Here is a 13,085-nt window from a genome sequence, read left to right on the forward strand (position 1 = left end):
TCTCTCGGCGCAGCCTGTTATTTAGACTGGTTTATGAAATGAGTTTGGTTGTGGAAGTTCCGTGTGATGCTTAGATGATGACGTTCACCTTTTATCTTTTACAATAAAAGGTGAGAGTGTGGAATAAAATTGTGAAGACATTTATTTCCCATCAGAACAAAACATTGTTTAGATGATTTTCAGACAACAATGCTGTTTGTTGCATCATACACTGCATCCGGGAAGTATTCAGAACCCTTGACTTTTTCCACATTTTGTTATGTTCCAGCCTTATTGTAAAATGGATTAAATAGTTCCCCCCCTCATCAATCTACACAAAATACCCCATAATGACAAAGCAAAAACAGGTTTTTAGAAATATGCAGCATTTACAGCCTCAAGTCTTCTTGGGTATGACGTTGCAAGTTTGGCATACCTGTATTTGAGTTTCTCCCATTCTTCTCTGCAGATCCCCTCAAGCTCTGTCAGGTTGGAAGGGGAGCGTCGCTGCCCATCAAGTCCGGGCCCTGGCTGGGCATTCAGAGACTACTCCCAAAGTCACTCCTGTGTTGTCTTTGCTGTGTGCTAATTGTCGTTGTCCTGTTGGAAGGTGAACCTTCCCCCAGTCTGAGGTCCTGTGCGCTCTGGAGCAAGTTTTCATCAAGGATCTGTCTGTACTTTGCTCCGTTCATCTTTGGCTCAACTAGTGTCTCAGTCTGCCACCACCATGCTTCACCATAGGGATGGATGGTGCCAGGTTTCCTCCAGACGTGACGCTTGGCATTCAGGCCAAAGAGTTCAGTCTTGGTTTCATCAGACCAAGAATCTTGTTTCTCCTGGTCTGAGAGTCTTTAGGTGCCTTTTGGCAAACTCCAAGCGGGCTGTTATATGCCTTTTTTTTTACAGAGGAGTGGCTTCCGCCTGGCCACTCTACCATAAAGGCCTGATTGGCGAAGTGCTGCAGAGATGGTTGTCCTTCTGGAAGGTTCTCCCATCTCCACAGAGGAACTCTAGAGCTCTTTCAGAGCTTCGATCAGGTCCTTGGTCACTTCCCTGACCGAGCCCTTCTCCCCCGATTGCTCAGTTTGGCCGGGCGGACAGTTCTAGGAAGAATCTTGGTGCTTCCAAACTTCTTCCATTTAAGAATGATGGAGGCCACTGTGTTCTTGGGGACCTTCAATGCTGCAGACATTTTTTGGTAGCCTTCCCCATATCTGTGCCTTGACACAATCCTGTCTCAGAGTTCTACAGACAATTCCTTCAATCTCATGGCTTGGTTTTTGCTCCGACATGCACTGTCAACTGTGGGCCCTTATATAGACATGCATGTGCCTTTCCAAATCATGTCCAATCAATTTACTCCAATCAAGTTGTAGAAACATCTCAAGGATGATCGATGGAAACAGGATTCACCCAAGCTCAATTTCGAGTCTCATAGCAAAGGGTCTGAATACTTATGTAAATAAGGTATTTCTAAAAACCTGTTTTCGCGTTGTCATTGTGGGGTATTGTGTGTAGATTGATGATATTTAATCCATTTTAGAAGAAGGAAGTAACATAACAAAATGTGGAAAAAGTCAAAGGGTCTGAATACTTTCTGAATGCACTGCACGTTCTGTTTCTACTTTTCGAATCATGGTACGCTGCAGGGACTACTCAACAATGACCACAAATATGTGATCGTATGTGTCAAAGGGTTAGTTGTCAACACATGCCCTCCATACCAGGTAGGCCATCATTGTAAAAAATAATTTGTTCATTAACTGACTTGCCTAGTTAAATAAAGGTTAAATATGTATTTTTTATTTATATTTTAAATACCAGCTTATTTGCTTTGCTCCTTTTAAAAACCGTCTGACTTTTAAAGCCAGGGACAGGTTTAAATTATAAATAAGGTTCAAAGGGGCTTCGGGGTGCTTGTGCCAAATGATCTCTACTTTTATTCACTTAATGATAGTGTATCTCTTTGCTGCTTCATTGATTAGCTGTTGGCAAATAAAATGGCTGAAGAGTCATTTTTGCGACTGGCCTGCTTCAAAGGGAGATCGGGGGTAGCTAAATCAGTTTTACGGTTGATGGTGTCTGCTGATATGCAGCACAGAGACTGTTTTATGAGCTTTATTGGTGAGGCGCGGAGATAACACAGGTCATTGCATGGAGGAAGGCCTATTCTGTAGGGGGAGTTTTGCAGATGCAGGCTTGCCAGTTTTTATCAACTTCTTTCTTCTTCTGTGCCCTTTTTTTTCCTCTGTCTTGCGCCTACTGTTTTTTTTGTTGCCTCATTGCTTGTTTGCTCACTTGCTTGCTTGAAGTTGAAGTGCAGGTGCTAACAAACACAACATTCTTAACTCCTTAGCACAAGCGTTCCAGGAATGTGAAAGTAGAAGCAAGCAAAGTGGGGTGAAGGGAGGGGGGATTTTTATTTTAAGAAAGATTCTGCGGAATTCCTTAGTGTTCCGAAAGAGGGGAGGGGGGGGGGAGAGAGAGAGAGAAACCGTGCTGAGGAAAGATTGAGAGGCCACGGACGCTCAAGATCTTTAACTTTGTCCCAGTCTGATGAGGATTGAGAAAAGTCCAAAAAAGGAGAATAAAGACCTCTCCAAAATGTACAGCTGGAAGCTGTCTCTTCCAAGCACTTAAAACGTTGCAGAAACAACGCCTTTTTGCAACACATGGAGCTTAGTGGAAAAGATGGTCTCTGTAAGTGTTCCAAGGCCTCTCTATGGCAATTAATGGAACAATAATTACAGTAGCGCGGTTAGACAACAGAGAAATTTGACTTTGTCAGAATACACACAACAGATGATTTGGTGTGGTTAAATTGCCAGCTGATGCCATTAAAAAAATATATTCTGTAATCAGGTTGAGAGATGAAATGAGGCATAAAATGGAAGGAGCCAGAGATTGGATTTCTGCACTTCAGAGCTGTTCAATGGGTTTCATATTCATTCATTGCTCCCCTATCTCCTCAATCCCTACCAGCATGTGTTGCACATGACTCCCATTATTCTTAAAGGTCCTCAATTACCTCTTGTGTACAAATAGTTTACACCAGGACGTAGCCTAGATGTTTAATTCAATGATCCACATTCAGTCTATCTGGCTTTGGCAAACAATGGCGTCACCAGTAAGAGATGGAACGGCAGTTGACAGCCTGGCGACTGGAAGGAGGACAGGAAGCAGGTGACAAAGATGGAGTGTTCCATGTCCTCTTCTCGCTCTCTCTCTTCGCTCTCGCTCTTCCTCCACCCTTTCTGTCTAACTCATGCTGGACCAGAACCAAACATCTGGTTTGTGTCTTAGGACTTGGTGGCGGGGACTTGGTTTTATGCGGGGAGAGGGGTTTGACTGGTGTTCGGGCTTCGGTTTGGAAAAGGGGTTATGTTTAAACCTGGAAGTGTGTGAATGGGACAGAGGGTCAAGGGGTGCAGAGGTTGCAATGAGTTTGAAGCACTGCCTGTACCCAAACCTCACCTCCTAATGAGGAGAGCGCTGATGGAGGAAGATAACTGGCGATGTTGCTAACTCTGGATTATAAGGATTGTAAACATCATTGCCACTCTTTCACCTGAAGCAGCTTGTAGGTCTCAAAGACCAATAGTGTATTTGATCTGGATGGAGCTATAATGAGCAGTTTTCAGTGTGTGTGTGAGTGATTCACTTTGTTTTTGTCTTTCCTAAAACAGTGCATCCAGACTAAACTCTCACCTTTTGCTAAAATGTTGCCCTCTGACCAAAGGTCTTTGCATGTGGTACCTTTAATAAAATTACATTTTTACATTTAAGTCATTTGGCAGATATACCTCACACCCACATCACAAGGGGCAGTTATCCATTTTAAAGACAAATGGCTTGTCTAATTTTTTAAAATTATATTTAGGTGCATCCAGGAAATCATTTGAGCAAGGAGATATACCTCACACCCACATCACAAGGGGCAGTAAAAGGCCATAAAAACAAACTACACTTGGGAATAGGGACATGCAACAGGCGATCAAACTTTAAATCAAATCTAATTTTATTAGTCACATGCGCCGAATACAACAGGTGTAGTAGACCTTACAGTGAAATGTTTACTCATGAGCCCCTAATCAACGATGCAGTTGAAAAAATACAGATAAGAATAAGAGATAAAAGTAACGACTTTACTCGTTAGGTGACTGTCCTTTGAAGTGTCAAGGTAGGTATGGGAGTTACAGCGTGTCGGAAGCCCCATCAGCCATTGTCACGTTTCATTTGTTTGACCTGACTGCAATTCAGCATTTAAAAATTAAGTGCAAAAAACAGTCCCTTGATGGAAAATATAAAAATATAAATTCAACATGTGAAGTGTTGATCCTATCTTTTATTTGAGATCATGAAACATCACAAATGTTCCATACACAGAAAAAGCTTATTTCTCACAAAACGTGTGTACAAATTTGTTTACATCCCTGTTAGTGATAATTTCTCCTTTACCAAGATAATCCATCCACCACCTCATGTTTCAGTATGATAATGACGGTCCCATGTTGCAAGGATCAGTACACATTTCCTGGAAGCTGAAAATTTCCCAGTTCTTCTATGGCCTGCATTCTCACCAGACATGCCACCCATTGAGCATGTTTAGGATGCGCTGAATTGACGTGTACTGTACGACAGACAGTATGTTCCAGTTCCTGCCAATATCCAGCAACTTCGCACAGCCATTAAAGAGTGGGATAACATTCCACAGGCCACGGTCAACAGCTTGTTTAACTCTATGCGAAGGAGATGTCACTCACTGCATGAGGCAAATGGTGGTCACACCAGATGCTGACTGGTTTTCTGATCCACACCCCTACGTTTTTTAAGGTAGCTATTACCAACAGATGCATATCTGTATTCCCATTTTGTGAAATCCATAGATTAGGGCCTAATAAATGTATTTCAATTGACTGATTTTCTTATATGAACTGTAAACTTACAACAATTTCAAAGATTTTACTATGTTACATTTATATTTTTGCTCAGTGTAATTAGCATATTGAATTGCAATACACTTCGAAAAAAGAAATTGTTGTCACAGTAGGCCTAAATCCACTCCACTAAGAAAGAGGTTGTGTCACTGGAACCAATCATTTTGACTGGCTGTAGTGAAAACGGTGGTCCAAATCATGTCTCCATCCTTCCATTCACGGAGAGTAATGTTCTTAATTAACAGTTAGCACTAATGTCTTCCTCTTTCCATATACTCGGCTGTTCCGAGTCACTGGGATAGATATTGGGTTAGCAGAGCTTTCATTTCCCTGCCAGTATGAAAATCAATGTTCAGCAGGCCCAGTTTCTTTAAGGCCTAGGTTAGCATGATAATGTCAGAGTAGTGGGAGTAACTAATCAGATTCTCGTAGTGCTCGTGCAGCTATTATCATACGAAACACACCATTAGTGGGAATGGTATTCTGCCAATCCCTCACCATTCAATTATTTTAACTAGTTTCTTGGAAAGACGTATCAGAAATGGAACAGTGCGGGGTAAGCAGAGATGGACTGCCTTAAACCGCTATATGATGTTACCCGCTGTGTTTTTCTATTACTCTGAACATCTATTGAGGCTGATCGCTTAAGAGCATGTGGAGTGGGTCTGGGCTCATGTTTGTCTGACTCTGAAGTAGACTGAAATGAGTCTGTTTTGGCCTTATATGACCCAGAATGGACAATATTCTAAAGTGCATTGCAAACATTTTGGTACAGTTTCTGACCTAAACTATACAAGTAGCTCAACAATGCTATTCCCAGTTTGCTGCATGTCAAAACAATTATTAGCTAGCCAGGCTCTTGATCCTGGAGGGGATTCCCTTCTGTTACCAAGTGAATGCATGATTTTTGAAGAAGCTAGCCACTTAGCTAGATAGCTAACTAGCTACTAAATTAGGAAACCAAACCAAATGTTTACATTTATATTTTAGAAGATTCTCTTAACCATGATTGCTCTTGTAAATTGCTCTGGATATAAGTGCCTTGCTCAAGGGCACATCGTTAGATTTTTCACCTGGTCGGCTCTGGGATTTGTTCCAGCAACCTTTCAGTAACTGGCTTGCTAGGCTACCTGCCCGCCATGCACAGCATTTAACACATCTTAAACAGTTAATTTAATAGTTATAAATATCTAGCTGTGAATTTCATACTTTAATTCGATCGCTTAGCACATGCTGCACAACAGTGAATGACTCACAAGGCTCCCTTCTCTCATAGTTGTGTGCATGTAAACAAACACCATGTGACGCGTGACTGGGGACTACGGTAAGATTCATAATAATGTGACAGCTGAAATGAGGAACGCACTGTTCTTTATCTTGACAGCAGGTATTTACTTAAAGTACCTACATGTATTGTAATTTATTTAAAAAAAACTTCAAATATTATTGGCGGTATTGAAAAACCATCACGTGGCTTTTTCCAAATACCCCGGTATACGGTATATACAATATACCGCCCAAACCTTCTGCTTCTTAACTAAAACAAACTCAAGACAATGCATGCACAAACTCCTGTTGAAATAATATGCATTCACCTGGTTTGTGAATAGACCTAGACTACATCTTTATTTACCCAGTTTATCAATAGAGATGTACCATACAAAATCCAAATCAGTTTTGAAATTGGATTTGTAAAATGTCATATTTATTGAATGATTGTATAATTGATTCATTAATGCATAGCTGTCAAAAATAATGTGGCATAGAAATGTTCAAATCGAATGATATTGAACTTAAAAGATGTCCAATGATTGAACAGAGCAGTAGCTGTGTTTATCTGTCTGGATCAAATGCCATTCCGTGACTTTGGCTAATATGCCTCTTTTTTTTCATTGTTGTATCGTGATGGTATAAAGCATCGTGATACTAAACCTGGTATCGGTGTTAGTCAAAATTCTGGTATCGTGACAACACTAGTTCCTATGGGTCCCATTTCTGTCTGGAGGCTCTGTCAGGCCCATAAGTCAACTGTGTGGGTGTATCGTTGGACCAGCTACTGATTTGCCCTGACGTCTCTCTCGCTCGCTCCTTTTCTACCGCTCTCTTTCTGCTTCTCTCGCTACCCTCTCTCTCGCACACACTATCTTAGGGCATACCTAGGTCAACTCTTGTCTAGGCCAGGGGGGTTGGCATGTTGAAAATCTGAAGAGCCTCTCGATATCTCTAGTCAGGTAGTAGATTGGACTGGTGGTGAGAGAGGTGGATTGTTCACATGAAGCAGGGCTATGCTGTTCATTATCTCACAATTCTTTGGGAAGGGGTAAGAAGTGTCTGTCGAAAACAAGCTGCTTTGCCCTGAAGCACTTCAGGCCTTCGGTCAAGCATGGTTAAAGCAATGCATTTCTCTCTCTTTTCTCTCTCGCTCTCGCTTAAATTCTAATTCAATATGCTTTATATATGACTGACAAGGTCAATGTTGCCAAAGCGAAGTAATATACATAACAATATATACAGTACCAGTCAAAAGTTTAGACACACCTACTCATTCCAGAGTTTCTCATTATTTGTACTATTATTCTACATTGTAGAATAATAGTGAAGACATCAAAACTATGAAATAACACATGTGGAATCATGTGGTAACCAAAAAAGTGTTAAACATATAGATATATTTGAGATTCTTTAAAGTAGGCACCCTTTGCCTTGATGACTGCTTTGCACACTCTTGGCATTCTCTCTCTTTATTTTAATGTTCATGAAATAATTAGCCATTTTATATTTGGCTTTGTAATCAGAATCTTCAAGTATTTCATTAAAAAAGGTTTGTCAAAGACTTTCAAACCTGGTCCACAGAAATCTTGAAATTATTCTTCACTGTTCTGTTATTTTAGACTGTAATCCCACCCATTGTTGAACATGTTTTTTTGGCAAACATCTAACTAGTCATAGAGTGTTATGAGTAGGCAATTCGGTCACAACACAGATCTGAAATGTTCTTCAACCCTCGACCTGCTTGGCTGACCTCCTGCCCAGTCTGCCCACAGCAAAACATGCTTTGGTCTTATAGCGAGGGAGGAGTGATCGGGTTTTGAGATTGAATCACATTTTTTGTTTTCTGTGGTGATCTGAACCACAATGGGCACACTTAGGACCCAGAACAAGGGCCAGATTCAGTTAAACTAGAAACGTCCTGCCCCAGGCTAATTCCCAATGACAGATCCTTTGTTGATGGGCTAGCTACTTTAGGAGAGAAACAAGAAACCCCCTATTGACAAGGTAACAAGCCATGACAGGAGACATGGTTTCTTTGGAAAAGGGTTTAAATTGACCCAGGAACATATTTAAGGGGAAAAACAAGGATTTTGGGGTAGTGGAAGTAGGTTTCCTAAAGTCATGACAATAGCTAATTTCTCCTGCTAAAGGATTGCTGTGTCTCCCCTTAACCTCTAACACTGGGGGAGAGTTGAGTTTGAGGTTAGTTCAACTGTTAGCACATAACATACAGGCATGGTTTTGATAAATCTCAGCTGAGCTCAAAGGCTCTGGTTTGTGTCTTGGGGCACAGGTTGCCAAGCTCTACTGTTCAGGGAGAACACGTTCAGCTGCCGCACCCTTCTCAGTACATTTAAAAAAAAGTAATCTCTCTCTGTACTCTACTACTTTGGTTATTCCGGCTGTGGTGTTTTCTGATTGCAGAGGATGTATTTTGGCCTCCAACTTCCCAGCAGCTTTCCATTTTAGATTGCATACCAACCAATGGGCTCATTTTCAAAGGCCTGACGTATAGACCCCCTACTAGTGGCACTTATCTGAAGCATGGCACCACCCTGAACAATGATGACACTATCAGTGTTCAGAATGCCCTCTTCCAACATTTCCTCTATGTAGGAAGAGACCATGACATATTGGCTGGCTTCAACGCTTAACCACCGTGGGTTGGGGCCAACCGCCTGATATCAGAGTCTGGCTGGGGTGCCCTGCTCAGAGAATGATTTCCCCTTGCGCTCAGTAAGTGTGTTGTGTTGAGCTGCGTTCGAGGGAGAGGAAAAAAAACTCCCCAAGCAGCTGTGCTGAAAGCCTGTGCTAAACACAATCAGGAAGTCGACGGGGGAGGCAGCGTGTTTTTGGCAGGGCGACGGCAAGCGCCACGGCACATTTGATAGACCCTCTGGAAACATCAAACGTGGGCGGCCCTGCCCCCCTGACACCAGATGGCAGTCAGTTGCATTCCACTTGGCCCGGAACGCGCATGGAATAGGCCTCTGTCTTTCTGTGTTTTGTTAACTAGCGGTGGTTTAGCCAGGAAAAGCAGCCCATGCTGTATAAAACAGATCTGGTTCACTTTGGAAAGACATAGTTGGTTGGATTCCAGCACAAATGTATCTGATCCAAAAGACACACTGACCTGCCAATTGCCCCGATTCCCCCTCATTCTCTTCAGAACATGAAGACGTTCTGCCTTTTTGGCTGATATGTAGCTGTGAACCTGGGGGGGCTACTCTCAATATAGGAACTAGTGGTCTGCGGGTCAGCTGTTTGTGCATCCGCACCCGTCCGCAATTGCTAATGGCCCATCCGCAACCTCCTGACTGTATGTGATAAAGTGGAAATCTGAGGCCCGTACCGAACCTACAAATATAGAAAATGCGCTATAGGCTATAGTCAAAGACTGCAGAATTTTTGGGACGGTGTACATTTTTTGTTGTTGCCTGATTTTAGATATGTTTCTGCTTATAATTTCTGAAGTTTTGGTAAGGATATTTGTTAGTCAACCTGTTGATAATTAAATGCATGTAGCTTCTCTTTTATCATTATATGTTTCCCTAAAATACTTTTTTTTTTACAGAATAATGTAATAGATCGATCGATTGAAGCATTCAATCTATAATAGTTGACATTGGTAAAGTTGTCTATGTCATCTTTCACGGAGCAAAGACGTTTAGGGACTGGGGAGAAAATACAATTAAAAAACAGGAAAGATTTGCTGTGCAAATTGTCAAAATGACATCAGGTTGACCAGTTGTAAAGAACAAGAAAAAGAAAGCTGCGAAAACAACCCAAGGCGTTTCTGATAAGATTTCAGTTCGGCTTCGATGTATATTTTATGTGGTTGAAATGCTGTCAGCTTTTATGATAAAGACAGCACTTTGAGCATTGCTTTCTCTCAAGATGCAGAAAGAAAGAAATCATATTTCTCCAGTCCTGTTCTTGTCCAAGTTTTACCTACATTTGGTGTATAATTTTACTGCAAGAAATGCTTAATTCTGTAGGAATTCATATTAAGGCTATGTGAGAGGTTATAAACCTACAGTCAGTGCCCAGATTTCAGTTTCCATTGAACCCGTCTAAATAGTAGGCTACAGTTCCCATGACGTGTCATAGGCCTATTGTATTTGAAGTCTCATCTTGTGACTGTCAAATTTGTATAGCGCCTCACAATCATCACACATCACACACGATTCGCTGTGTAGGCTATTTGGTGCACGTAGAGTTAAGCCTTACATTTTTAGGTTTATGTACTAATACTAATAATAATTGTTTCTCTTTCTTCAACCCGCCCGCCAGCCACCCTTTCCGCCATTCAGCAACACAATATTTAATGACCCTAAACCCGTCCGCCACACAGATACGTCCGCCCCAGGGATTATGGGTTATGAGTCAACCCGCACATCACTAATAGGAACTCATTCTCCTACATCTTTGCAACTAACCTAATGCAATCCATGAAGGGCCGAACTGACGGAAAAAAACAAGACAGGGAGTCCATTCAGGGGCAGAATTTCCCACTTCTGAGCTCAGCGTTTACCTGGACTATGGCTCCTAAAGGCGTCTGGCTTTTTAGTAGGACGATGGTAAAAGTGACCTCTGCTGGGCTGGTATATAAACAACCTTGGAGGAATCTGACTCCGCTACAGGGCTACTGAAAACCTCTCCACTACTTCTCTGATAGAGTTCAGTGTGTCAAAACGGAGGGCCTGTTCTCCGGACCTCTGGCAGTCTCTATTGGGGTGCCACAGGGTTCAATCCTCGGGCCGACTCTCTTCTCTGTATACATCAATGATATTGCTCTTGCTGCTGGTGATTCTCTGGTACACCTCTATGCAGATGACACCATTCTGTATACTTTTGGTCCTTCTTTGGACACTGTGTTAACTAACCTTCAGACGAGCTTCAATGCCACACAACTCTCCTTCCGTGGCCTCCAACTGCTCTTAAACGCAAGTAAAACTAAATGGCATGCTTTTCAACCAATCACTGCCTGCACCTGCTCGCCCGTCCAGCATCACTACTCTGGACGGTTCTGAATACCTAGTTGTCCGGTTAGACTGTAAACTCTCCTTCCAGACTCACATTAAGCATCTCCAATCCAAAATTAAATCTAGAATTGGCTTCCTATATCGCAACAAAGCATCCTTCACTCATGCTGCCAAACATACCCTCGTAAAACTGACCATTCTACCGATCCTCGACTTCAGTGATGTCATCTATGAAATAGCCTCCAACACTCTACTCAACAAACTGGATGCAGTCTATCACAGTGCCATCCGTTTTGTCACCAAAGCCCCATACACTTACCCATCATTGCGACCTGTACGCTCTCGTTGGTTGGCCCTCGCTTCATACTCGTTGCCAAACCCACTGGCTACAGGTTATCTACAAGTCTCTGCTAGGTAAAGCCCCGCCTTATCTCAGCTCACTGATCAACATGGCAGCACCCACTTGTAGCACTCACTCCAGCAGTTATATCTCACTGGTCACCCCCAAAGCCAATTCCTCCTTTGGTCGTCTTTCCTTCCTGTTCTCTGCTGCCAATGACTGGAACGAACTGCAAAAATCTCTGAAGCTAGAGACTCATATCTCCCTCACTAGTTTTAAGCACCAGCTGTCAGAGCAACTCACAGATCACTGCACCTGTACATAGATGGGCTGTTTACAGATGGGCGATCTACATACCTCATCCCCATACAGCATTTATTTATCTTGCTCCTTTGCACCCCAAAGGAGCATCTTCTGCACATCTGCCATTCCAGTGTTTAATTGCTATATTGTAATTACTTCACCACCATGGCCTATTTATTGCCTTAACTCCCCCCTTCTTTTTTTATACCTCATTTGCACTCACTGTATATAGACTTTTTGTTTTCTTTTGCTCTACTGTATTGACTATGTTTTGTTTATTCCATGTGTAACTCTGTGTTGTTGTATGTGTCGAATTGCTATGCTTTATCTTGGCCAGGTCGCAGTTGCAAATGAGAACTTGTTCTCAACCAGCCTACCTGGTTAAATGAAGGTGAAATAAAAAAATAAAAAAATCAATGAGTTAGGATAAGGATAAATGTGGAGGTGCCGCCTCTTGGCATGCTCAAGCACTCTCTAATGCTCGCTCTGTTTTCTTTACTTTTGTTCCTCACAGGTAATCAGTCAGTTGGGAGGAAGAATTCAGCCCATACCTCTTAAATTCAGAACCCTTCAGAATCCTGTTCTGTCCTCTGATTTGGGATTCCTACTGGATGTTCACTCTGTACCGATTGGCTCATCGAATCCCACTGCCGTTGTTGGACGATTCAGAAGCTGAGGTAAGTCATTCTTTGTCCTTGAAGGAATAGAGAATGACAGCGAGAATGCTAATGTGACATAGTGAAGTAAATCCGAGGAGACACTGAAAAAATAGACCTACTAGTGGAGACTTGAGGCTTACTGTACTTTTAGAGTCCTCTGTGGGGTTTCTTTGCACAAATGTGCCCTGTGGCAGCCAGATTAATCGGTCCAAGTACGAAGCTGGCCTATTTGTTTGATGCGGCCACCCAATAACTTGTGTTTTGAGAAAAATGCTTGTCTCAACAAGCCTCTTTTCTCCTGTAATTGGGTTGAACTTGTGCTGCATCTCTGAGGTTGCCTCAGGGCGCAACGAGGATCCCATGGGAAAGGCTCTGACCTGTTTTGAGTAAGAGCATTGGAACACATCCAGCAACATTTGTTGTTTAAGCAAGGGACCCTTATCTAGGGCATCGGATTTCGAATCAAATTTTTTTGCACATTTTTGTTTTTCTGCTGTCAGGCCATTTTCCTGATGTGAACCGTGTTAGCCATGTGAAGTGCCTCTCAGTTGCAGAGTGTGGTTGCATCAAGTCAAGCAGCAATTCTCATTTTGCAACCATAAACTGTTCC

General features: G+C 42.3%; 1 protein-coding gene across 4 annotated transcripts in view; it reads left to right on the plus strand.

The window, feature by feature from the left end:
- The window catches only part of LOC135549929 (semaphorin-6D-like), a 136,300-nt gene that overhangs the window by 11,975 nt on the left and 111,240 nt on the right, over positions 1-13,085 (plus strand). For 3 of the 4 annotated variants that reach the window (XM_064980326.1, XM_064980329.1, XM_064980327.1), the window contains one exon: positions 12,331-12,493. The exons of the other annotated variant lie outside the window; for it this stretch is intronic. The gene's annotated coding sequence lies outside the window, so the exon portion shown is untranslated. The remainder of the gene's footprint in view (positions 1-12,330; positions 12,494-13,085) is intronic. 4 annotated transcript variants of the gene reach the window in all.

The sequence above is a fragment of the Oncorhynchus masou genome, chromosome 12, assembly GCF_036934945.1.
Source record: "Oncorhynchus masou masou isolate Uvic2021 chromosome 12, UVic_Omas_1.1, whole genome shotgun sequence".
Taxonomy (NCBI): domain Eukaryota; kingdom Metazoa; phylum Chordata; class Actinopteri; order Salmoniformes; family Salmonidae; genus Oncorhynchus; species Oncorhynchus masou.